Here is a 26,714-nt window from a genome sequence, read left to right on the forward strand (position 1 = left end):
CCCCACAAAGTTTGTTAAATATGAAGATGGCACCTCAGCCTCAGGTGCCCTGCAAGCTGTTGGTATCTGGAGGCTGAGTGTGTCTAATGGAGAAGCACTACCAGACTTTGCTTCCCTGCCGTTAGCCATGTGGACCTTCCTCTGACCTCTTGTGTCTGTCCTCATGTTCAGAGCTAACACCAACAACTTCCAACTCCAAGATACAGTACTTTCACTTGGCTACATCCCAGTAAGCAAGTGATGAGAAGTGGTCAGGACGTGGCCCATATTGCCTTGACCGCCCTACGCTAATCTTCCCTCTTCCCTCCTGCCTTCAGTGGAGGAGGAGTCGTACCCATCCTTGTGCAGGTGCTGAGGGACCAGCACAACACAGATGCTTATGACCTGCATCCTCACCAGCTCAGCTGGAAACGGATGCCCTGGTCAGACCAACCAGCCTCGCTCAGAAATGTCAGCTAGCTTCAGCCAGGGGGTTTATGTATAGATCAGGAGGTTGTATGGGACGTCTGAAAGGCAGCAGGGATCTGTAGCCGAGCTTGTCCCCAGCACACGCCTGCTGCCAGACAATGCAGAGGGTCCCCCAGCAGGCTCGGAGTAAGTGTGAAGCATCCTTCCCTGTGCAGGAGAGGTCTCTTCTTGGGGTTTCAGCCCAGAGAACATCGATAGGATATCTGCTGCCTTGCACCCCAGCTCTGGCACACCTTTTGCCAGGTTCCTCCTCAACATGGTGAGGAAAAGCTTTGGCTTTCTCAGCCTTTCAGCAGTGAAAATTGTGTTCCCAGAGGCAGTTCCCAGTTCACAGGGTTGTGGACGCTGACTGTCCAAAGGTGGAAATAACAGGGTAGAAAATGTGTGCACAAAGAACTATTTTTGTTGACAGCTGAAGTGTATTAGGTGCAATAATAAAGAATTAAAAATTAACATGACTAACCTGGACTCTCAGCAGGTCTGACTCCCCCTGTGCTGAAAATGATATCAGCATAAGCCTTTTTTTGCGCTGGAGCCTACAAGGTAAGCAAAATTCTTCTTGGTATCTTCCTTCACTCAAGCAAGAATAGTGAATGAGGCCTTTGTATTGTGCCTGGCGAGGAAGCGACAAAAACAACTGCATCTTCAGCCAAGAAAAGCCTTGCAAGGGTAAAGATGATAGGGTTTCAGCTAAACAGCAGAAATGCACTTTGTTATGAATAACTTTATAGGCTTATATGCTAATGCATGCAGCAAATGTGGTGCTGCCAGCTAGTGTTCGTCGAGTGCATCCAACAGCAGCGAACAGCGTGTGGACACCAGTTTTGCCATGTATTGGCGGTTAGTAGATTTGTAAAGGGTAACCAAGTAAACACCAGCAAAAGTCCTACAAAATAATGCTAGCTTTACAGAGCCAGAGATACAAGGTGGATTATTTAATAGAAAAAAAGTAAAGTAAAACCCACAGGGCAATAATTCAAAAAGTCGCAGCTGACTGGATTTGTGTTAGAAGGAGAGGCTAACTGAAGTGACATTTCTGCAAATACCAAAATGCAAACAAAAAGAAGTCTCCTGCCTTCTGCATTGCTGCCAAAGGTCTTCAGGCACTGAAGTAAGTCCAGGTGCAGAGTCATCAGAGCCCCTGTACAGGACAGAAACAGGCTCCCAGGTCTGACTTGCCATCCAGAAAAATCTGTCTTCTTCCTCTGGGGGGGCAACCAGGGCCCCTAAGGGCATGAAGGAGGTTTGTCTTGATGGTTGTGTCCAAGCCCACAAGGCTACTCTCGTTTATTCTTGCTGCTTCTGCCCCTCTGTGTAGCACACTTACCTCTGTATGAAGCATAGGATGTTCATGTTTGCCTGAAGCGTATCTTTCAGAAAGATGTTAATAATTCATTGAAATATATAAGGGTAAGGAAATCCATAACTTTCTGTGGCAGTTTGCTCCCAGTGCCCATCAACCCTCGTGCGAAAAATGTGTGCCACATTTCTGACTTGAGCGGGTCTGAGCTCACTATCCAGTCCTTGATACTTGCTGTCCCTTTCCTTCATGAGGTTAAAAGAGCTCTTGAATACCCAGCATTTTCCCTCCCTCAGAGTGCTTATCTGCTTTCTATCAAATTGTTCCTGGCTCTTCTTTCTGATGAGCTAAACAGATTGAACTCCCAGCATTTCACCAGAGAATAGTGCTCTGGTTGTCCAGTTGGTTTGGGACTCTCTTTTTTGTGTGCTTTCTGACCTTTTCCAAATACTTCTGGTAACATAGATGTCAGAAGTACTCTCGCTATTCCCAGTTTAGTTTTACCAGTGCTGCATACAGATGTGCTTATTTACTTTTTTTATAAAATAGCCCTTTCTTCCTTAGCCATTGGGGTCACTGGATTTCTCTGAAGAACCCATTCCAGGCTGCAGGCTTTTCTTTTCTAGGAGCAACCAGCATTTGCTGCTTCTAGATGTGTTGTACGTTACTGAAAGGGACCGTCCAGTCCAAGCCATCTGGACTGCCCCACGTGTACCTGTGTGTTATTTGTCCCCCAACCATTTTAGTGCCATCAGTGAAGCATGCTCTACACAAGAGCAGCCTGGAGAAACGCGGTGATACACTCGGTGTGTGGCTTTGGCAAGGGAGGGTCGCAAGGGTTAGTTATGTGTGCCTCCTTCTGGTCCCACGATCAAGGAATCCCAGGTATTCCAAGGGTGTTGATGTAGGGTTGTCAATGCCTGTGCAGCCAAAATCCATCAAATAGCCACAGGTGGTTTTTGAAGGAAAGATGTGGTTGCAGGTTATTTTTGGCTTGCTGTCTGGTTTTGAGCTGCCTCATCAATACCCTGCCCTGATCAGCTAGGAGGCTGACCCGAACCATTCTGATAAAAGGGCACTTAATGGGAGTAGCACTTCTTGAGTTTTGGCCCTCTGGAGCTAGAATATGGTCATGCAAGCCTCAAAGAGGGCCTCTGCTCAGCTGTCCTGTACTTACCCAGAGGATGTGACCCATCTGATCTCACTGCACCTCACCTTGCACTGCTGGTCCCCACGGCCACCACCTCTTTTTCAGGGTACAGATCCCTCCTCCTCCGATTTTGGAGCTGGCTCGCCCAGTCCCCGCTGTGAGGCCAGTTCAGTGAGTTGTCCTGGCACTTACTTAATCTTGGCCAGTTTTTTTTTTAGTGTCTTTTCTATTGTGAAAGCAAGGGGTTACTGGGGAACACAGATGTAACAGCTTGGGTTTTATTCCTTTTCTCCTACACACAAGACTAACCAGCATACACAAAGTGCATGAATAGCCGGAGCAGAACTGAGCACGGAAAGCATCACACCATGTCCACATCACCCAGGAAGGATCTCTTTGAACAAACACCGTTTCCTGGAAGTCTAGAGGGACCTTGTGGGACTGGTGGATTCAGAGCCAGTTTAGGTCTTTGAGAAGTGAAATAATTGGAGAGGGAAATAATTGGGAGTGTGGCTGGGGATCACAGCTGGAGAGTGCAGCTCTTTTGAGGAAAAAAGGAATTGTTTGCTTTGTGGATAACCATCACAGAGGGAACAAGTTTCAAGAAATTTTGTGCTGAAAGCTTTTCAGATTCCATTACTTTACACAAAGACATCTCTTCCAACATCCAGGAGACAATTTGCATGAATGTGTTGGTGATTACACAACCAATGAAGGCTGCACATAAAGCAGAACCTTTGCCAGTGCCATTAGGGATAATGGCATCAGGGAGAAGTCCTGAGCAGGGCTAATTACTCAGTGTTCAGTAGGCCTGGTTATACAAGCTGCTGAAAAAGTAGTGAATGTGAGCACCTGGAAGGACTTTTCTTAATGATGATTTTGTTGTTGTATGACCATCATGCATTTGTTTAGGTGCAAAGGAGATGTGTGTGGTGTTTATTTCCCTGAAATGTTGTTCAAAAGTTATAAATAAAGCTCAGTGAGCTGAAGTGAGGAAAGATAGGCAAGTTGATAAATCACAAAGTCATTAAGAGTGGGGAGCAGATTTTTTTACTGGGTTGGGAAATGTGCAGGAAGCCACTGAACGCTCCCACACACAGGGATGAGTCCAGTCACATGCATGTTAAGAGATGAGCCATTGCATTTTGAGATTAGTATTTAGTGAGCAGGCATCATTACAGAGGAATTTACAGGAGTCGAAACTAAAAGCCATGAAGAGGTAATGGCTTGCTTTGACCACAGACTTTGCAATGGAGCAGGCTGGTTTCCATATGCAGTGCCACTTGCCAGCTCATTCATTTGTTGGGTTGTGGTGGTGTGGAGCCACAGAGGAGCAAGACAGCGCTGTAGGGCAGCCTCGGTCACTTCGCTTGCTCCAGCGGAGTGAGACCAGGCGATGGAGAAGAAGGGGAAGAGAGGAGTCTCAGTCCCCAACTCCAGAAAAAGAGAGATTCCTTTACTTTCCAGAGTCCATACCAGATGGATTAAAGTAGGGTAGGTAAACAAGAAACAGTCTTCTCCCTTCTTCCCCAAATCCTCCCCCAAGCTACAGCAAAGGAGGGAGGCCAGCAGGAAGGTGGTGGTGCTCATGCTTAGCCTGTTTAGCAGATAGGTGGGTCATCATGCCTGGTGGAGGTGTCCACCAGGTGCAGCAACAATGCAGCCTGTAGAGCATCTGGATGCTTCAAGAGAAACTGGTGTGCACAGTGTGCACATCTGGGTGTGCAGCTTGTTAAAAGAAAATTAAAAGCAACAGCAAAGTTATGCAAGGGTAAAGTGCAGCAAGTGGTGAGGAGGTTACTTCAAAAGGCATCTTCCTACCAGGCCAGAGTAAAGGTATTTTCAGTTATCAGAAAATAGTGTAGAAAGAAAGTAAAACAAGCACAATGTAAGCAGTTGGATAAAGAAGGCTGTCAAAGATGGCCTTAAGAAGTGTAGGTTGTACCCAAACCAGGGAAAGCAGAAGAGCATGAGCTCTCCAGTCAGATGCAAACCCACAGTCAAAGAAGCCAAAATGGATTTTGTGGAATAATTTACTAAAAGGCATAAAACCCAATAACAAAACCTTTTTCAACTACATCAGGCAGAGGCCACTTGCCAGCAAACACGTAGGGCCAACAGATGACCGTGGGCTAATGGGAGCACTTAGAGATGACAGAACCGTAAGAGCAGAGGCAGACAAGCCCTCTGTGCTGGTGTTTGCTGGAGGGGAGCCTAGGGAAGCCTCCCATGCCACAGCATTTTCCTACTGGGGATGAGTGAGAAACCGTCTCAGATTGAACTGTCAGGAGAGGAGGTTTTAGTGCAAGTTGATGAAATGAATAGCAACAAATCACCAAGTCCAGCTGGGGTTCACCCTGGGCTCCTGAGGAGACTCAATTACAAGACTGCTGAGCTACCAACTGTGGTGGTGCAACCCCTGCCTTCCATCAGTCATCCACCAGGAAATGGAGGTTGTAAATAGGATACTCTTTTTTTAATAAAACAGCTCTGGGAAAACACAGTCTTGTCTGTCTGCCTTCCATACCAAACAAATCATCAGGCACTGCGATGATAAAAATACCAGACAGATAAGTTGGGTTGATACTGGAGGGATGCACTGCATTGCAGGTCTGTTAGAGACCTTCAGAAGAGCCGGTACATCTGTGGATGAGGATGACCCCCTGGACACAGCATATTTGGCTTCCCCCAAAAGCTGATGACAGGTCTTTCACCAGATTGTCTGTTTGGGGTTGAGGAAAGCACACAGATGCGTCTCTGTAGCAACAAGTTGGGATGACATGCGCAGAGTTTTGTTCTCACCCTTGTGTGTGAGCACACAGAGCTCTGCAGGGGCTGGAGAGGAGAGCCACCTGCCCTGTGGCTCCGACATGTAGGCCAGACCTCACCATCTCTTGGTTTCCTACTGGGGCTGCAGAGCCAGTAAACGTTGTCACAGCACTCTCCAAACCATCAAGCTGCAACAAGGTCTTTTACCAGCTCATCCAGCACACTCTTCACACAGTCCCTCTACTGCCTTCTCCTGATCTCACCTCATCCAGAGCATGTGTTCTCTCTCCTCTTGCTTCTTTCTCTCTCCTTCTTCCTCAGCTGCTCTCTCTTCATTGGCTCTCAACCCCTTAACAGAACCAGCCACAGCTGCACTTTATCTACGTTGGCCAACCCGCTGCCCCTGAAGCCAACCCACAGCTGTATATTATCAATGCTAATTAACCCAGCTTCATTCCACTACAAATGTCATCATCACCTTCATCACTGATGGAGTGCCTTAGCATGGACTCCACAGTGCTGTGTGATGTATGAAGACAATAATAAAGTGTGTTTTTGCCCCTAGATTTTGCAGTCTAAGACAACAGAGAGTAGAGGCATACAGACAGTATCTAAGACTGGAACTGGTTCTTCTGTGAGGGGTGGTTTCATGCCTTGGCTGTTGCAGAGCACACCACCAGGCTTAATGCCTGGGTCAAAAGCCCATTCAAGCCCACAGCCCTCTGCAGCACTGCTGCCTGACCGCCCTTTTGCTGGTACAGTGGATTATTCCTACTTTGTTCTTGTGCTTATTGGATCACATCTTCTGCTGGAGAAAGGATCCCAGGTTTACCAAGATGGTTTTGACCTCTGTTGTCAACCTGCGACCTACTTGTAAACCCATTTAGTTTGAGCTTATCTGCAAGTAAAATAAATGTCTAAGTTATTCATTAAAATATGAGGAATTCCCATTTTTGAGCTGTCAGCCAGGCTGCTGTTCTCTGAATGGGCTGTCCTGGCAAGGAAACTTGGAACGGTTCTTCTTTGTTGGGATTTGTTTGCTCCTGTTTTCTAATTAGAGTGAAAGCCCGTTTCTCGAGGTTATAGAATCAGCTGGTAACTTTGTTTGCGGGGTTTAAAAAGACTAAATCAAACAAGGAAGCTGCTGGATGTGCATTTAAAACTAAACTTCTGGTTTTGCATTTGAACAGTAGTGGTATATAATGTGATGATTAAAATGGAAGAGGAGAAAATACATTGCTTAGAAAGATTTAATCAGTTATTTCCATAGGAGCATGTCAGGGAATCAAGGACACTTGATTTCCCTTCATTGTTCTGCATAACTGAATATATTTGGGTCATTATATCTGAATAATCAGAATAACATTCTTAAAAACAAGAAAGGAGTGGTGATAGCAGCATACGATTCAGCGCAGCTTGTTTCTAATCTTCCGGAAAATCAGATTTAACAATTTTCAGAGTCCTTTTTTCCCATTGATGAACCGGGAATTTACATGACTAATGTCTATTAACACATGTAAATACCCCTTGCCTCAATGGGAACCAACAATGGGAAAGTAAATCCTGCCTGCAGCCCATTCTGTCATATGAATCAAGCCTATGAATGGTACAGTTTCATGGTGGGGTATTGGCTGAGGTGGGAAACACAGCCAACATCCATATAATAGGTTTTCATCTCTGAAGGCAAATGTCAACATCAATTTACCTCCGGGATAAGTGAGACCTCCTGAGGGATCTCAGCCCTGTGCGGAGGGGTCACAGCACGAATCCATTGCCCACGTTTTAGCAGCCGCAAGAGCAGGCTGGCAGACACACAGGGAAAGGCCAAGGAGTGTGGGAGTGGGACGTGGTCCAGACCGGGATATTTTCTGAATGTGGAAGAGGGAGGTTCAGTGATTGGAATTGAAGTTTGCTGGCCTGGGAGCCAGGGGACAGTTGTAAATAAGTTTCAGTAGCTGTTTTCTCTGTTAATAAAGCAAAAATCCTAGGTGGCCATCCATCAGAAAGACATTTTAGATCACATAAATTTTATGAATATTAGATAATGGAGGAATGTAACAAATAGTCATTTTTGTCTCTCTCTTGAATACCAAATAATGGTTATTAGTATCTGTCAAGTAAATAACATGAATAATTTAAGAAGGCATCACTATTGTGCAAGAAATTATAACCCATTCTATTAAGCTTTGGAGTCAGTTATTGTGCAAAGATAATAAATACACAGAGTAGCTATAGCAATTACGTCCTAGAAATCTGCTTCAAGTGGTGTGCTGCTTTAAGAAAAGCAAACCATTTGGACTCTCCGCCTGCGACGCAAATAAAAGACAGGAATGCACAATACCTGCAGATTCTTCAGCTCATGTTGACTGGTGTGGCTCCAGCTGTTTCAGCTGTGCTGTGCTGTATACAGTGCCCTTCTGTATATGGTGATTATAGACACACACACCTTCCTAGCTCCGTCTCCTTAATAAAAGTGTATGAGACCTTATTGTGACAATTTACCCTCTCTTCTAACTTTTGAAAGTTTTCCAGCAAAAATCTACCGGAGGTCTTACAGGTAGATTCTAAAATCTGCATGAAAAGAGAGGGCTAGGAGGGGAAGAGGGATCTTGTCAATGAAGCCGGCTTCTGTCTGTGCCTTGTGTCTATAGGAGATCCAACTTAGCGCTGTTGGTCAGAGAGCTACATCTAAAACGAAAGGTAGAAGGTGAAATATTAGATTAAAAGGATTTCAGTGATCACTTTGAGGCAATGCTCCTAGAAGGTATTGGCCTCCGACTGCAACACAGGGCACACACACCTGCTCACAGGCTCAGGGTGGCGTATCAAATTATTAACAGCTATTTCATTGATCTTTCTACATTCCTGCATGTGGCTTATTATTTAATTAATCAAAATTATTTGGAAAATATTATTATTTAAAATTACTATTTAGGACTACAGAAGTTATTCTAATTACAGGAGGCATCAGGGTCATTACCTTTTACTGAAAAGACCTGATATTTCCTGTGATAAAACGTTCCCTCCTGAACATAGGACAGTATTAAATATTTGCATTAAGGTTTTCTATGCTGGCTGTTTACTGCTTACTGATATTTTTTCTCAGAATGAAGCTGGGGAAAACCATATACCTCTCAGCTGACATTTGAAAGCTTCAAGGTAGGGGCTGGCAATTCTTTTGCAGCCAAGTCCTTGTCTCAAGGACATGCTTTTTACCATCCCCATCCCAGACTTGTCTGAAGTACAAGAATATGAAAGAAAAGCACACTGTGGACTGCATCTGCTTATTACCTCCTTGTTCTACTGAACAGCTAAAAATCTCCCTGGGGACCAAGGATGGTGTCTTGCTGCAATGGCACTTCCCATCTCCAGGACCTCAGCGACTGCAGTGCATGTGCACAGAGCACCTGCGTGTGCTCAAGCCCAGGGCCACTGGTGGTCACAGGCTTCACCAGACACTTACCTGCAGAGCCTACATAGATGGGGTAAAAAGAGGCAGCGTCTCTCTGCAGCGCTTTCAGCAGCTTCGCTCCCATTCCTGGCCCCCAAGGAAGAGGGATGGGCATCCAGAGCTTGCAATGGACTCCCAAATCCATGACTTCTGCTGTTCCCCAGCTATGGGCATCATCTATGAACCTCACCTGTATCATCCTCTTCTACTCTGGTCCACAAAAGCTTACCACTGCTATCAGTTACTTGGCTGGCTCCAGCGTTGCAGGTTTATGTCCTGAATATGCAAGTTTTCACGAACCCAAATGAACCACATGGGTGTTATCTGATGCTAAACAATGGGATTATTTTTTTTAAATCTTTCTTACAAAAACCATGAGGAAGACTACATGAAACAGCTACTGTTTTTAAGCTGATAAAGGAAATGCCTCAAACATTGGGAAGCTGCCAGAGCTAAGGCAGTCTAGACAACTCTCATTTGACTTTGTTGTACAACTACAGCATCTTACCACCAAACCGTATTCTCTAAAGGACAACTGCATTGCTGAATGCAGTGGGTAAGTATTGTGCAGAGCCTGGGTTTGCTTTGGGACTGAATCAGAGCTGTGGAGCAAGTTGAGCAGTTCTTTATGTCTCATTTGTTACATCAGCAGGAGCAGGGGTTGCGCATGGGACATACCACTGTGGGCAGAGACAGGACTCTTCTATGGTGCAGCTGAATCCCCACCTGGGAGCTCACCCTAGCCTTTTTTCTGCCACAAAATCCAAAATCCCTTTGTGACAGTGGAAAGCCACAGGAACCAAGCTTTTCAGGGATGCCAATTTGCGTGTTGTGGTACCCAGCTTGAAATCTCGGGCTCGGGCTTGCAGGAGTACTTGGCATGCACAGTCGCATCTGAAATCAATAGGAGCTATCTTCTGAGCATGTGATGTGCTGTAGAAAATATGATGTACTATGAAATGATAAGCCTTAGGTATTTCAGACCTTCCACCCTGAGTTAGAGGGTAGGTTGGACCATACTCTCAGTGTATCTTGCTTCTCTGTCCATAACCATCCCCACCAGTAATTCATCTCACCAGAAGCACTATGAGAGTCAGTTAAATGTTTGTGAAACTGACATCGCACACTGCAGCAAAGCCCAGGAAGGCATGAATAATTCTGCTTTCAGAGCAGGGTGTGAACAGCGTGCAGTAAATGAGACAGTCATGCATTGATGATTAGGACGAGCAGGATTTTGAGAAGCAATTAGGGAGGGAGGGGTCAAGTAGAAAAAAACCCAGTAGTATAGTGAGATAATTAAAGATGTTTCGTAATTCACATGCCCATAGGAAGCGGTAACAATTCCTCAGACAGCCATGTAAAATTAGGCACTCATTTAGGAGATCTTATGTAGTACACTTCATCAGTTGCTTTAGTATTTGCAGAACTGAGGTCTGAGCACGTCACCTTGGTCTAAGGTACTATGATTGCATCAACGCTGAAATTTTCTATCAGATGAAAAGCTGACATTTGTGTTTTGAAAAACATCGAGGCACAAATACCACTCCTGCCAGCCAATGCTAGATGGCTTCCTGTAACTACTACTTCACATGTAGTTTAGTGATGTAGAAATGGGGAAAACCCTAAAACACACCACAAAAAAAAAATGCCAAAACTGTGGTGAGGGGTGCTACTGCACTACAGAGATGCTGTTTGCCTACAGACAATTTTAGTTCATTACTCAGCTCCTTTTGGTCTCCTCATACGACCTGGACCTTCATTAAATGTAAATGAAAATAAGGGGAAAAAAAGGAAAAATAAACAGAGAGAAAAAGAATAAAAAGAAGTGTGTATGGATGATGGATACATCCTATATGCATGTCTTTACTGAGGTATTATGGGGCTGAGAAGCTTTCCTTCCCAGCCAGAGCTTCTGGAGGATTTGCCCACTCTTTCGAGAACATGAAAAAATGAGGCACATGTAAGACCCACTACCAAATTAACATTTTCATCTCAGTTTTTGGGGACATAAAATAATTGCCAGCTGAAAGCCTGGATCCAGTACTATATTTATTCCATCTACTAAAGGAGGATATGAGCCTGGTAAGGCTGCTGAGGCTGTTTATTTCCATTCTTGTATCAGCTCTTGCCCCAAATAGTGGCATGTCACAGAAATGTTATTTGACAAAATGACAATAATGTTTTCTGATATCTGCTCCAGATACAAAAAATGCAAATTATTTGAAAGAGATGAATAGTGTGTTGAGAAGCACCATTCAATTAAATAATTGGTTGTGAGCATCTTTTCTTATTAAAATGAAGCAATTGTAAATATCAGAATAATATTTAAATGAAATGGTATGTAAGGGGAGTTAGAAAGATTTGCAAGAAACATTTGTAACTGCATTATCTCTAAGTAGAAAATTTATAAATTATAATGAATAATACAAATGTATCCTGATATAAAGTAGAAATGCTTGATCAAGAGGATGAATACGTAAGGATTAAGGTTTCTTTTATTGAGGAAGTTTCTCCTGGCTGTATGCAATATTCATAAAATGTGTTACAAGTTTATAAACAGAAAAGATGTTTTTTAAAGCGCAAATTTAGAATGGAAGGTATATTTTAAATATTTAATGAAACAATTATGCTGTATTAACAGTATGTTCTTTATTTCTCAGATTAAAAATTCACAGGGATTTTTATCCCTCCCATCTTTATTTGAGTTTTTATAAATAATAAATAGCTTTTATTAGAGTTACTCTTTACATATATTCAGAAACAGCTGAAGAATACCGATTATTTACATATACATTTAAGTATACCTGTAGTTTGTGCTTCAAATGTATTACATACATATACATAACATCCCAGTATTTATTACCCTAATAGTCTTCACGCTCTATGACTGTGTAGCTGGGAATACAGCACGCAGACTGGCTGCTGCTTCCATGTACCTGTGACAAACAGGGCTGGCTACATGAGGCAGGAGAGGTGGGAAGAGGCCAGCAGGTGAGGAGCAGCAGGGGCTGCCAAGGCTGGAGGACACCAGCTCTGTCCATGACACCAGCTCTGTCCATCACGTCACCGCCCAGCGCCTGCCAGCACCCGCGCCTGGGCTGCAGGATGAGATGGGGCAGGACCGCATCTAGGCAACAGGCAAAAATCTTCCCCCTGCCAAGGGGTTTCCTTGTAGACCAGCCTCTGGCTGCTGAGAGGTAGGTCCTGGAGCATCAGGCTTTACCTTCCCAGAGCAGGCTGGTCAGTGATTAAAGCAAACCTGTTGTCATTCTGAATGTTGCTATCATTTAAAATGCAGGTCTGACTTTTTCTGGATCTGTATGAAGCTCAGCGACACTGTCCTCTGGCATGAAGCCACACAAATGAGTTGCCTGCAGTGAAGTGATCCACTGGGACCACTGAAAACACCTCCATGAAACCTTTTTCTTGTCTTGTCTTGCCCTTGTTTCTTTGGGGGAATTTGTTGACTATTTACATTTTTGCCTGTGTAAGCATTCCCTGCGGGCTCTGTACAGAAATGGTGAATGCCTGGCGAAGCGGCCAGCCAGCCCGATCCCTGCACAGCCCGGGCCGGGGGTTGGTGGGGCTGCACCTCTGCGTGGGGACAGGGAGCACCGCGGCGGTGCCTGCAGGAAGCCGAGGACTGCTGGACCCCCCCGACAACATGTGAAGCGCTGGGGGGAGGCTGCAGCGAGAGCAATGGGAACAGGGCTGGCTGTCCATCCAGGCCACCTGAGTTAGGGATGCTCTGCGCCGTGGGTTTGAGGGATGTGGGTCTGCAAAGCCACCTCTGCTGTGCTTCACAAAAAGACACCATGGACAGTCAGGTTAAGACTAACAGGAGGTGCATTTTTGTAGATTTAAGTGGACTCAAAGGCTGTCCTGCCGCAGACCTCCTGTGTGCCTTTGGGGTGCTAACTGAGCTTTGCTTTTGCACTGGGTGGGTTGAAGACTTGATGCCAAATATCTTCCCTGGCTGAACTTTCAGACGTTGCCCAAGCTGAATCAGTGCCAAGGTGTTTCTCACCATAGAAGCCACTCAGAAACCAACAGGGACCCAGTACAGCGTTCTGTAGTACAGATGTTGCTTATGGCAAAGGACACTTACCACCAAGTGCCACACCAACTTAACCAGCTAACTGGATTTAAGATGAACCACTGAACCACCACCTGAAGTGTAGCAGCCCATGCACTGGCACAGAGGTACAATCACGAAACAGAAAAGGAATGATCACAACCTCCTGGCTATTTACAGCCCAGAGAATGACAAGCTGTTCTGACTGCTAATGGCTGCTGATCATCTCTTTTAATTTTTGAAAACTACTCTGCCCCTTAGGTTGCAAACCCAGCGTAGGGCAAGGATCGATACCAACAGGTCTAGTGTCTTTGTGACTTTCCACCAATATCAAAGCAATAGCATCAGAAAAGCTAGAAACCCAGAACTGCAGGGACATCCTGCGAAGAAGCTTTGGGAGAAGGATTTAATGCATCAGCCAGGACAAGCACTACTGGGACCTTCATGTAAGACTTACCCAATGGTGGTGAGAACACCCTGTGAAGTGGAGACAGGAACTTGGTGTCCAAAGGTCAGATTTACTGATAACTTCACAAAGATGTTTCTACATTTCTTTTTGCCCAAGATACTGACGTAATACTTGCGAGGAAACTGTTTGGAAAATGGCTCTCTGGAGCACTACTAGGCTGCTCGGTGCTCTGGAGTGTAACAAGGCAGAGCCCACATCTCATTTCAGGCAGTGTTTTTCTCATAAGAGAGCTGATCCCAGATCAGCTCTGAAGACAGCAAAGTGCTACCCGAAGCCCTTTATTATTTTTAGCCATGCAAAAAAAAATATTGATAAATTAAGTGGTTTAGTTGGTCTAAGACCCATTGCTCAAGCAGCAGGCTTTATCACACAATCAATTTAAAGACAAAGAAAGGAAATCCTACCAAAGCAAGAGCCTAACCTGGATACTGATAGAGCACTGTCGGCATCTGCAGTAAATGAGTCAGAGTCTGACAACTGAATTTATTAGAAAGAAGGATCTAGGCTCCGATGGATTCAGTCTTGCTGAAAAATTAATGGATTTATAAGTCTCCTTTGAGCTTTTTGAAACGTTAATACCAATTTTTATTTGTATTACCTTTATTTTAATGATTCTACTCTAATATGTCAACTGTACATAAATATCGACCTTGTCAGATGTCCACTCCCTCCACCAGTGGAAGGACCCTGGCAGCTCCCGGTGTGCTACATTTTCTGCTGGACATGGGGAGAGTGTCTAGCTGATGTAACCATATTTTTTCTCCATTCATATGATTAGTTTATGAATATTTTTGTAGAATAAGTATCTGAACGTAGCGTAACTTGATGGAGGAGTGCTTTCTAAAATCAGATGAGTTGAGCGCGAAATGTCATTTGTGCTAATCTGTCTGAAACTAGGAAAGTGTGAAATGTGCTGTAGGGAGGAATTATCTCCTCTGCCATATTACAAGCCAGGAAAAAAATCTGTTTATTACACAAAATAAAATGTATTTATAACAAAGCCTTAACTTATTCTCACTCATTTCTGGCTAAGCTAATGTGTTATTAATTGTGCATTTTTGGATATAATTTGAGAGGGGAAGAGGATGAACTATCTCTAGCACTGCAGCCACTTCACTGTAACAATCACATTTTCTTTTTAATAGAGTAAGTTAATTTTTAAAGTCATCTACAGAGGAACAGATGGGGGAACAAATTCTCTATGGGTATCTCCTGCTATACTAACACTCAGAGCACGGAGTGGTGCCTAGTGCCAGGTGCATCTACCTTGCAGTCCTTCCTCCCCTTGTTCTCCTGGTATCTTATGTCTGGTGACCAGAAATGGCAAAGCAGCCTCTGAAGGTAAAAATTCCTCAGACCTTTGAGCTAGCCTTGCATTGCAATCTGCTTCATAAACAAATTCCTTGCTGGGCTGCAGCATCCCACAGCGGGGTCTCGTCTTAGGGGTGCATCTGTAAGCACAATATGCCTCCAGCAGTGAGGGAGCAACGTGGGTGCAAAGAGAAAGCTGGGAGAGGAGTCCCCGACCCACTGATCACAGTGAAAAACACCAGAATAATTAACTGCTGCCTCATCCTCTATTTTGTTTCCCTGCTGGCATGTGAACTCTCGCTACACAGGAAGCAAAAACCCTACTACCTTCAGTTAAACTGGGATTTCACTCCGGATTGCATCATCCTCATATTTTTCTCATTAATTATGGCTCCACTGCTTTATCTGTAAAAGAAAAGAGCAGCAACGCATCAATCATAAAGCAGACTTGAGCTGTGGCTTTTCCATGCCCTGTGATTTTGGAAGGAGGTCTCAGACAAGGGGGATGTGGACGCTGGAGGCTGCTCTAGTGGGTGGTCTGGGAGGCTCCCTGTGCTCCTGCAGCACGCCCTGTCCTCCTCTCCTCCCCATGTGCACACCCTGCTGCCAGCAAAGGGGCTGGGTATTAGCACCCAATATTTTTAATCCAGATTTTAAATCTCAACAGTATGCTTTCAGGTTACTAGCAAGAGTATAGTGTTAATTCAGGCAGCTGGTTCAGAGTCGCCGTGGGGAATAGTCCCACCACTGCAGGACGAACTGCCTTGGGTGACTGACGCTCTTTTAGGGTGCCAGAGCTGCACTAGAAATGAAAGAAGAGTCCTGTAACGTACAATTTTAAAAGATCTTTAATAATGGTAATTACAGAAGAGCAAATAGGACAGAAACTGAAAAAAAAAACCCCACCCTTTTCTTTGACATATGTTTTTCTTTAAAATATTGCCTAGATCTGCAACCCACCTCTGAACCTCAGCACCACCCTCCTAGAGTATGCAGAAGACGAACATTGATGCAGGAGATAAATACACTGTAGCCCATAGCTCATGATGGTGGGAAGCATTTTCAACCCTTCTATTAGAGTGATTTACACAATATAAAGAGCTGATTTTTGAGAGGTCTGAATTTAGACATGCGAGAGATGGAGAGGAAAAATAAACCTTAGTAAAGCTAGTGCTTTTTCATTTTCAAAGAATAAAATTATCATCTATTGTATTTATTACTAATGACAATAATGTCATTTATCTAACAAATTTGGTTCCAGACCTTCAAAACAAGCAATGAGGTGGCAGGTATCGCTGCATCTGCCTGAGCTCAGAGAAGGAAAGCAAGTGCCGGGAGCTGGTGGGGAACACCATGCCCAGGGAGGAAGCCCACCACCTGGAGAAAAGCCCCCTGTGATACGTGGCAGTGTGCGCAGGTAATGTGTGGCAGGCTTCTGCAAGATGGAGAACACAGAGAACATCTTCTGGGAAGATGTCTCAGGAGACAAGCATTAGCCTGACAGCTACTGGCTTGCTCAGCCTTTGCTGCCAGTGATGCCCCAGCAGCACAGCTACTACGCAGGGCATCTCTCGGTGAGGATGCTGGCCATGCCCCTGCCTCCCTGGGTCTCCTGTGCCCCCCACAGCAGCTTGGCCACTAGCAGCAGCATTTCTCCATGCAGTCAGGCCTGTCTCCAGCCGCTGAGAGCCACTGCTGATGCCCTGCGATGAGGTGCACAAGCTGGCAGGGTATCTTTACACATCTGCTCCTTTGGGACTAAAAATCAGGGAACTTGAGTTGAAGTCTCATGTTTAAACCAGCTCCTCTGAAGCTGCCTGTATCCGTAGGTGCAGCAAGCTGGCTTTGACTGACATGTGGTTTTTTTTCCCCTCATCAGGGAAATTTCATGAGGTCTGTTTTGGCTCTGAAATTACACAGCCCAAACAATACTGAAACACCCTCTCTAGAAAAAATGCAGCTATCTGAGCGTTTTAGAGTTATGCTAAGAATTTTAGACTCATGCTGGGAGTCTGTTTCAATTTTGTCTGTATTTCAAGAAGCATTTCGGTTGACCCTATCCCCTCCTGACTATGCCCATCAGTCCTCAAAAGCACCCATGCACTCACGCAACTGCGTGCAAGAAGGTGCAGTACGTGCCTGGTTTGTTTTCACAGCATGTTATATGCCTGGATGGCCCAGAAATGGTTGGGCCAGACTTCCAAGTACCTGAGATGAACTCACCTCAAAAATAGCACTGTTGTGAGGAGACAGAGATTTTAAAGCCCAGATTTGCTGCTAGCTGTCTCTGGGCTCCCTGGGCCTCTAGCAGAGCTGGTTTGCCTTTTGGCCAAGCTGAAGAGCACTCTTTAAGGTAAACCATGCCAAATGGCCCATGTCTATGTAGATTAGAAATTACTCACTCTGTCAGGAAAGGAATCCTCTAAAGCAATTGCAAATCGCTTCAGTGGGCAATGCCTGTCATGGCATTGCATTAGATTGTATTTTATGTGTGACGGATCAATATGTTTGTGTATAAGTATGTAAAGCTGTATCAGTTCCTAGCAAATGCAATATTCACAGAGGTGTGGTGTCATGGGCATCTTTCCCCGTCTCCCCACATCCAGAGAAAAGTCTGCGGTAAATGCAGGACAGGCAATCTCATACCTTGCACCTTGGCTGCCCTGTAGTGAGGATCCATGAACAGAGCAGGAAAGACTGATAAACTCAATTTCTGACCATTTGGCAGAAAAAAATAAAATAAAATTGGTATTTATTCCAATTAGAGCAGTGGTGTGACGCTTGTATAAGAGCTTTTTACCAGCTTTGCCAGTGGTGGCACTTAGCAATGGCAAGAGGAGGCTTCTTGGGGAAGGGATCAGCCCTAAGTACGAGTCCTGGATAACTGGGGACCAGGTGGGGTTAGTCATTGCCTTTACTTCCATGTCCACATGAAACTATTGGTTCCTCCAGCACATGAGTTAGGAAATGTTGATCTACACATCAAGATGGATGTGCACAGAGGTAACCAGGAAATAATATGCACCTTGTAAGGACTTCTGTCTCTGTAAATTTGATATCTGATTCTGTCATGTCATGAGTCACCCCAAGGAAGGTCTAGGGTTTTTTTCACCACCTTGCACCACTCCTCCAGTGTATCACTAAACCATTTTAAAAACGCTATTTAGTTGGTCCACTTCCCAACAGAAAAAACAATTTCCAGCCCCTACCAATTGTGTCTCACTTATCCTTCAGGAACCAGCTCTGTGGCTTAAAGAGTGAACCCATGTTACGGGTGCCAAATCTCTTAGTTTATCATTAAGTTGATAATACACTTCACCCTCATTACTATTCTATCATTAGGATCTGAGTGGTTTGAGTGTTTGACTAAGTGGCTGTTTTTTCTCCTCAGAGGTATATCAGATGCTGCCTCTCAGCAAGGTGTCCTGAAAACCTTTCCTTAATGAACAAGTGATTAAAAGGCTTAAGTGCAAGCAAGCATCCAAAACACAAGCTGCATTATCACAGAACGAGCCAGAAATAGGCTAACCCTCAGTGCCACCAAGAGCACAGAGGTCCTTCACTTGGATGCTCTCGACACTCTTGTTTTGTCTCAGTGGTAGCTGCCAGGCCGGGTCCCATGGGCAAGCCACGCTGTGGCCATCTCCATCGTGGATGGCTGGCTTGTCTTCTGCCATGCACAGCAAAGCCACCCTAGGGCAGAGATGGCTTTTCCCTTGTTCCTCAACATGCCCCCATTTCTGGTCTCAGGCAGCTCAGGGGCACGCTGGTCCTACCAAGGCTGCATCTCCTTTGAGTTGGCTGCCAGGAAAAGCACAGCCAGTGAGTGAGAGCGAGACAGTCAGAGTCCTCAGTGGCTAGTACTTCCATGCTATCTTTCACCAGGTCAGATTTTAGTATTTCATGTGAAGGTACAATAAGACAACACCCAGGATGCAGCAGTCACCATCCTTTCCCAAGGAGTGGAGACGGCTGCGGCAAGTGAAAGCATGCTCCCTTCTGGAAGGAGTGTCAGCCAAGGAAACACAATGTCCCAGCAGTGACACCACAGTCCCTCCGAAGAAACCAGGGGATGTTCAGCTGGTGGTTACAGCAGAGGTCAAATTTCACCTCGTTTTCCTCACCAGATGTGAGTGTTGTGCAGGCACACCAAGGCTAGTGCTCCTCCAAGGGATCCCTTGGTGCTGCCCCACTGCTGAGGCAGCCCGTGCACGGTATCTGCTTGCTCTCTGGTTAGGTATGGGATGAAGCGGAAGGCTCCCGGGAAGCAATAACACGTGTTTAACACACCATGCCAGGATGTCCAGGACCTCAGCATCACACCAGTGCCAGTGCCATGTGTCCAGTCAAGGTCCTTCTGGTGGCACAGGCTGCTTATGCTCAGAATGGTGAAAGGTAGAGAGATAAAAATAAAACCCTCTCCTTGACATCTGGTAGAAATTTCTCTTCCATTTGTTTCTATTTCTGCCCTCTTCTCATTTGTTCCAGTAACTGAAACAGCAGCACGAGCAGACACTATCTGTCATTACACACATCATTTTCAGTGACACTGGTTCAATTAACTGCCCTCACAGCTGTCTTCATGCTCCAGAGAACGAAAATTCATTTCCCCAGCCCCACAGAACCTATCTGTAAGGGTGGGGTCAGCTTCATTGCCTCTGATGTCCCATGGAGTTGTCTGGCTGATGTGTTGCATGGTGGCTCCGTCATTTCCTATTTCTTGCTGACTCCAGAAGATGTGGGTACCATGTGCCTGTACCATCCCTAGCACCACATCTCAGTTTCACCACAACCACCAAGAAAATTAACCCCCTGGTCTGGTCTTCCTTGTAGCCAGTACCCTGTGGTAGTTTTCCTCTTGTTAAACTGTTGTGATAGCCTTGCTCAGAAGTGTCTTTGATGGGGCTACCTGGGCGGGGATCCCCGCTGATGGCTGCATCTGCCTAGAGCTGCCAGCGGGGAGGCAGGGCAGGCACGGCGGCTAAGACCTGAGGAAGAGCCGTCCTCCTCTCCATCCCATGACCTGGAGAAGAGCTGCCCAGTTTGCCTCTGTTTCTCTGCTGACCAGTCTTATTCCAAAGCATCTTGCTTATTGCAATTCTCATTAGTGACCAGAATTTAGCATCCTTAGTTTTGATTTAGGTTGTGGTTTCTATATAGATAGCATCTAGGCACTTATGACTTCCTTGTAGGTTGTCATTAAGGGCTGTGTATTAGTTTCCAGCGCTGCCTATTTTTTCCCAAAGGCACCTCTTCTCCTTCCAGTCATTTGAGACACCTGGGGAAAAGGAACACTTTGCATTTGCAGACACTGGGTTATGACCTTGCTTCAACTGAAGAGGACTTTTGGCAGCAAAGAAGTTCGTATAATCCAGGTTGTAATAGACTTACCCACTCCCAGACCTTGGTTAACATCTCATTCCTCTTCTCCTGAAGAGAAGAGGCAGCACAACTGCTCTAATATACTTTGCCCAGGGCTGTGGGCACAGCACTGATTCACTGCAGAGTAGGGGATCCAGGAGAAATACTTTATTAACTTCTCCCTGTGCTGGTAGTTGGGGGCGGGGGGTAGGGATGGGGACGGAGATGGAAATGGAGGCTTGGAATTAAAAATCTGATAACTTGCCAGGGAGATGATGATAAAAATCAAAAGGGAAAGCACATTTTATTTGCAAAGTTCAAGAAGGGTATTACAATCAAGAAGAGGAAAGCAAATTGAAGAATTAAAAATAAAGCACTTGATAGGAGCTCTTTGAAAGGGTGGCTAAAAAGTGTCTCACTCAAACTCCCTCATGACACCACCATATTCCCCCCCCCTGCCCATTCCCCCCGCCATGTCACATCAATTAATCGGATTACAGCTGCTTGCGACGCCAGCCCGGCTGCAGCCACGGTGCTGCTGAGCACAGGCGGTTTCAGGCTGTGTGGGAAGGAGCCGTGCTGGGTTATGCTGACCTCCGATCCCCGAAAGCAGCTTGCTGGTCCCTGACCCTCTGCCAAGCTGTGTGTCACAATAAGGTTTATGTCACAAGTGAGGAAGCTTAAGCCACCGAGAAGGCCCCTTGCCTATTGAATTTTATGGCACTGAGCTGTCAAGAGTTGAGAACTTTGTCTTCTTTCTTCCAGGTCAGGCTGACCCAAACCAGCGGTGATGGGCTGGGGACAGTTGGACCCTTTGCTTAGTCCAGCATGGGGGTGGGAAGCTGGCAGAGAAAAACATAGCTTTACCTCAAGCCTGGCTTTTGTGCACACCACTGTTCACTTGTGCGTGCGAGGGAGCTCGGGGACCCTCTGTCAGAGCCTGGGACCAGAGCTGCCGCTGCCACCGCTACCCCAGTTCCCCCTCTCACTGTGCGCCGGCGGAGCCACCAGCACAGCTGGCTGGTTTGCCCTCCCATGGGCAGGCTGAGCTAGCAGGACAAGGACAGGCATCTTCTTAAAGGCCAGGTTTATTCAAAAAAGATATAACCTTATCTCTGCAGACAAGCAATTCCAGCAGGACTCAGCTGGAAAGCGTCTCCAGGTCAGGGTTAGACACCTCTGGGAGGAGAAGAGAAAACCCAGAACCTTGCAGGTCTGCTGGTGTTTGTACAAAAAGAGGACAGAAACTGAGGAAAACCTACCCTTTTCTTTGACATATATTTTTTCGATAAAATATTGCCTACATCTGGCACAACACCAGAATCCTTCTCCTTCCCAGCCCAGGGTCTTCTCTGAAAGCTTTAACTGGTGACACCTCAGCTACTTTGGGGTTTCTATTTAAAACCTGAAAACTATTTTATTACTTAGCTTCAGAGGAAAGGGGGAATGTCCTGTGAGAAAGGTCAGCTCTCTTCACCATGAATCGTCTCACTTTTATAATCGTCCACTACCCTTTGATGAAGATAGTGATACTGTATTTACACACACACACATATATCTATATTTACATACATATATGTACTTCCAATCCATCAGGCTGCTGCTTGGGTACCACTGCTGTGTACAGCTGGCATGGCAGGACCGACAAGTCGTTGAGCCTGAAAGCTGTGAGAGCATTTGCTTCATTTAGCTTGGTCTCAGAGCAGAGAATAGGAGAGGCCACAGGAAAAATGTGGGAGCAGGGTGCATGCTGCTGGTGCTCACCCATGGCCCCAAACCCACCTCTGGCACTTTGCCATCAGAGACTTTCCAGGGAGATTGCAAACTCTCTGGAACTCCTCCCTTCTCACAGCAGGAAGCCGAGGAAGAGCCAGGACTTTAAACAGTCGACATAAACCTCAGCCGGACCAGTTCTTAAATATAAGGTGCACTTCTTCAAAAGCACAGCATAAATATTTCAATAATTCTCCTGACATTAGAGTTACCCAGATGGGCTGAGATAAAAAAAAATCAGATAAATACAATGCATTGAATTGCATTGCATCAAATTGGCCCTGCTTGCCTGGTACGCAGCAGAACTGCATGGGTGGCAGGCCAAATTGCACGGACAGGTCAACAAGAGCATAGCAGGGCTCTAAAAGGTTCAGGGGAAGGCAAACAAGAAAGGCTAAAACAAGAAAAAGCTTCTCCACAGCTCAGAGACAGACAGCAGAGCAGGACTAAGCCACCAGCAAGGGACAGAAAAGGGCCATGGGGAGCACAGGAGGTGCAGGAGTGGGGAAACACTGCACACAGGGACATTACTCACCCGTCCAGGTCTTGTGAAAGAATTCTATGGAATCATCAGACTGAAAATTACCAGTCTTAAAATTAAATATTTAGAGATCAGATTAATTAAAATGAAATGCGTACCCCCTAAATCCCGCCCCCCCCCTCCCCCCCCGCCTTTTTTAACCAAGTGCTCTATGAATTCAAAGAATTTGTTAGCACAAGGTGATGTGGACCCCAAAACCACATGTGACTTAAAAAGCATGTTTAAACAAATATACAGGAAATAGATCCAGGAATGCTATGGCTGAATGCAACCTTTGACAGGGGAAATCCCTCACTTAGGAAGTGCTAGAGACGGAAAAAAGTGCTAGAAGGAGATCATGCTGGACATTTCTGTCTAACCTTTGTCTATGCCTCTTGTTCACTATTGGAAGCAGGGTGCTGGGCTAGGGGATCCCTTGGCAGAGAAAAGTTTAAGTTCTTGTATAGTAAACATTTCCATTGATATTAAGGGCCTTTTAATTTTTTCAGTGATGCAAAGAGACCTGTTGACTTAATTTTGACCAGTGTGGGTAATGCAAGGGCTGCAGGTAGGGCAGGCAGAGGGGGCACCGGTCAGGGTGGGAAGCAGGGGTCAGGCTGGTGCTTCCGTTTGGGATCTTCAGCCTTGTGGGATAGTCAGGCAGGGACATGCCTGATAGGGATATCAGGGAAAGGGGGACAACACTTCTCTGAACCTCCCACAAAACCAAGAACCTAAACCCCATGTTTTCTGAAATCCCAGGCTGACACGACTTTGCTGGGTCTTAGAGCTCCTGGTAGGATGAGTAGTCCCTGGGAGGCACATGGAGGGAAGCTACACCTACTGCCCTAGCTACTCCTTCCCAAGTCAGGCAGGTTTTGGTCTCCCTACCGGAGCCATTCATACTGTAGTTAATGGCCAGAGAAAAAGAGGGAGGAAGTGCATGGTTTTATAAAGGGCTTTACAGCTCAAGAGAATGGGATCAGTCTTAAAGCAAAAGCTTTATGAATACTTCACTGGATTTAATCATTTAATAATAATTTCGTTTACTTGATATGTTTTCCTTGCGCATTTCCTTTTTTTTTTTTTGGGGGGGGGGGGGGGTGTAATTACTTTTAATAGAACTAAACAGGCCGAAGTGTTTGCTTGTTTAGCAGTATGGCAAATTGGCAGGTTTTTGCCTGGTTCTGGGACCCTAGACACTAATCTTGGAAAACTGCTGATGGTCTGAGACTGCACCTAAGACACCCTAGTAAACTGGAGTCTTAATAACTTTGTCCAAAATTTTTGTGTTTATTTTTGTTTTATTTTTTTTGTGTTAAATCTGTAGGGGTAACATGAATTGCTAGAGTTCATATAGCAAGTTTTGAGGAGACAGCTGAGCATCCTCCTGATGTGTTTCAGTCCAAGGGTGTCTTCATAAGCTTTTATGACTTATATTGTGTGAGAGGTTCAATAATACCTTTTTATGCTGACAAGCAGAGAAGAAGCACTGCTGAAATGCATGCTAAAACAAGGACCTTCCTTTCTACTTTCCACATTTGTCCTCTTCAGCATTCACGCTGAGGTTTGGTGTTCAGTGCCTACACCAAAAAGTCAACACTTATAAAGAGATGCTAAAGCAAAAGTTAAAGTAAATGCTGATGTAGAGATTAGTCTAAAAGCCAAGACAAGCTGTCTGGATTGTAAGACACCAGTTATCCCCACTCTGGGGGCATGAGGAGCTGCTGTCTGTCCCCTGTGGGCATCACTTGCCCATGCCCTGCAGTGCAGCCAAAGCCAGCTCTCTGCTCGGCTCCCAATGCGGGTCTGCTACACACTGTGCAGGCTACTCACCTACCTCCCCTTGGTGGCCTAATGCCTCGCAGAGCCAGCATTCAGGTACCCGGGCCAGCATGCCCTCCACGGCAGAGGGGACTCCCTGGGTGTCCATGCAGGTGCGGGCAGTTCCATCCTCCCGCCGATGCAGAGGAAGCACTTGGCAGAGTGTGCGTGTGAGAGTGAGGTGCACGCGCACACGCATGCACGCATGTGCACACACACATGCATGTGCTCCTCTGGCTCTGAGACACTGGCAATGGGCGTGCAGGGGGAAGCAGACGGCAAGGGGCATGCTTTGGTTTTGAAATTAGCCTGAGCAAAGGCAAAACTGCCGCTCCCCTACATGCACCAGGGAATCTCTGGGGTGTTTTTCCCTTCTGGAGGAAGGGTTAATAAACTGGACTGCTTCACGAACAGCCATCCCCACAGCTGGGTAAACTCCGAGGCTGGAAAATGGGTCTGGCCCCAGTGAGCAGGAGGAAAGTGGAGGTGAAGCCCCCATGCCCAGCCCAGAGCCCTGTGCAAGCACGGGCACACCATCTCCCTGTGGCCACACTGCTTGTCCGCCAGGGCTTTGCCGAAGCGAAGGTAAACACAAAGCAAGGGATTCGGTAGAAACTTGGTGCCAGAAACTAACTGCAAAGCCAGGGAAAGCAACCAATACAGTGTGAGGTAAAATGAAGAATGGAAGGGTGGGGTAGCAGCAGCCTTATTGGGTTTTTTTAGCTTCAATCTAATTAGAAGAGATACATAATTAAAATGAAGCAATTAACCATTTTGTAATTAAATATAAAAATAAGTAAGTTGGAATTGAATGCGATAACATCCAGTTGTCAAGACAGGATTTATTTGTACTTTAATCTGATGAATTATTTTCATTGTTCTGCTGATGGTGTTCCAGCGGAAAGAAATCAGTCCTTTCTTCAACAGGGGACACAGGCTGTTATTGCGTGTCCTTTGGGCTTATTGAAACCAAAACTATGCTACAACGTGTATATGAACTATCATTCCATGTTTCCACAGAAAGGGCTGCACTTTTGCCAGTGCACCAAGGATTTCATGTTATAAGTTACATTTGCCATCATACTTGTTTGCAGCTATTTGACTAGTGCAAAACATAAAGCGTTTTGCTTCAACATTAGTTCTGTTGCTGCATAAATGGTGACAATCTGTACAGAATTTCAGACCAGAAGAAATAAGTACATGGACATGAAGTCCATTGCAGTGTAGCAAGTGAAGGAACAAATTTACAACCACATTTTGACACATTTGACATATGAACCTGCTTCTGTTTCACTGTGCTTATGTGTAAGGTGTTTATGTGCTTTGCTAGACAAGGGCTTTAAAATGTGGAGTTACAATTGCCCAGGTTGAGCGTAGGTCACGTAGTCTGATGCCTTTGCAGAGGTTTGAGTACATTGGTTTAGACTTCCCACCTTGAACAGGAGATCAAAAAAGTCTTTTTCCTTTTTCTCCACGCCAGCATTGACATCTCAGTATTTCTCATCTCAGAACAAGGGCATGTCTTGGTGCCTTGCTTGTCTTCAGTGGAGCTGCAGTGATTTATGAAATAACTGAAGTCATCTGGGCAAAACACAATGAAAAACAGTTAGAAATGCTGTGAGGATGGAGATCTATCTTTCATTTGGACATTTTCTTGCTGGTGTGGGGATTTAGGACATGAGTACTGTCCTTCATTGCTCTTTACTTGAAGCATATTGCTATTTGTGTAGCTTTTGGTCTTCTGTACTACAAGTCTTGTGCTTGCAACAGTGATGGAGTGAGCTTTGTCTTGTGTGAATATATATTAGGAGTATGGTGGAATCTTCCAGATGAAGCATATATTTCAAGCCGCTGCCTGTAACTGAGGGGAATGGCGACCTGTGGACCTTTTTGCAGTCTCAGTTCTGCACTTGGAAAAAAACAAGTGTGGATTTATCTGCAAAAAGAATCAACTCAGTTAAGATGAACTGGGTTTGGAAGGAACTGCCAAATTCTTCAGCCTCATTGGAGACTGGATACTGGGCAAGCCCAGCATCAGATGCCTCAAAGAAAGGCACAAGAAAATGAAGACAGGCAGATGTCAAATAATCTCCTGCTGCTGCTCACCTGGTTCTGTAATACTCAGTCTGGTGCAGGGCACAAAAAATCAGTTTAGTACCAATTCCAAAACCTGTTGTCCAATTTAAGGAGCAAAGCTGATGGTGGGGGGTAATTAATATGAAATCTGTACTGCAGAGAGAAAC

This window comes from Falco biarmicus, chromosome 4 (genome assembly GCF_023638135.1).
Source record: "Falco biarmicus isolate bFalBia1 chromosome 4, bFalBia1.pri, whole genome shotgun sequence".
Taxonomy (NCBI): Eukaryota; Metazoa; Chordata; class Aves; order Falconiformes; family Falconidae; genus Falco; species Falco biarmicus.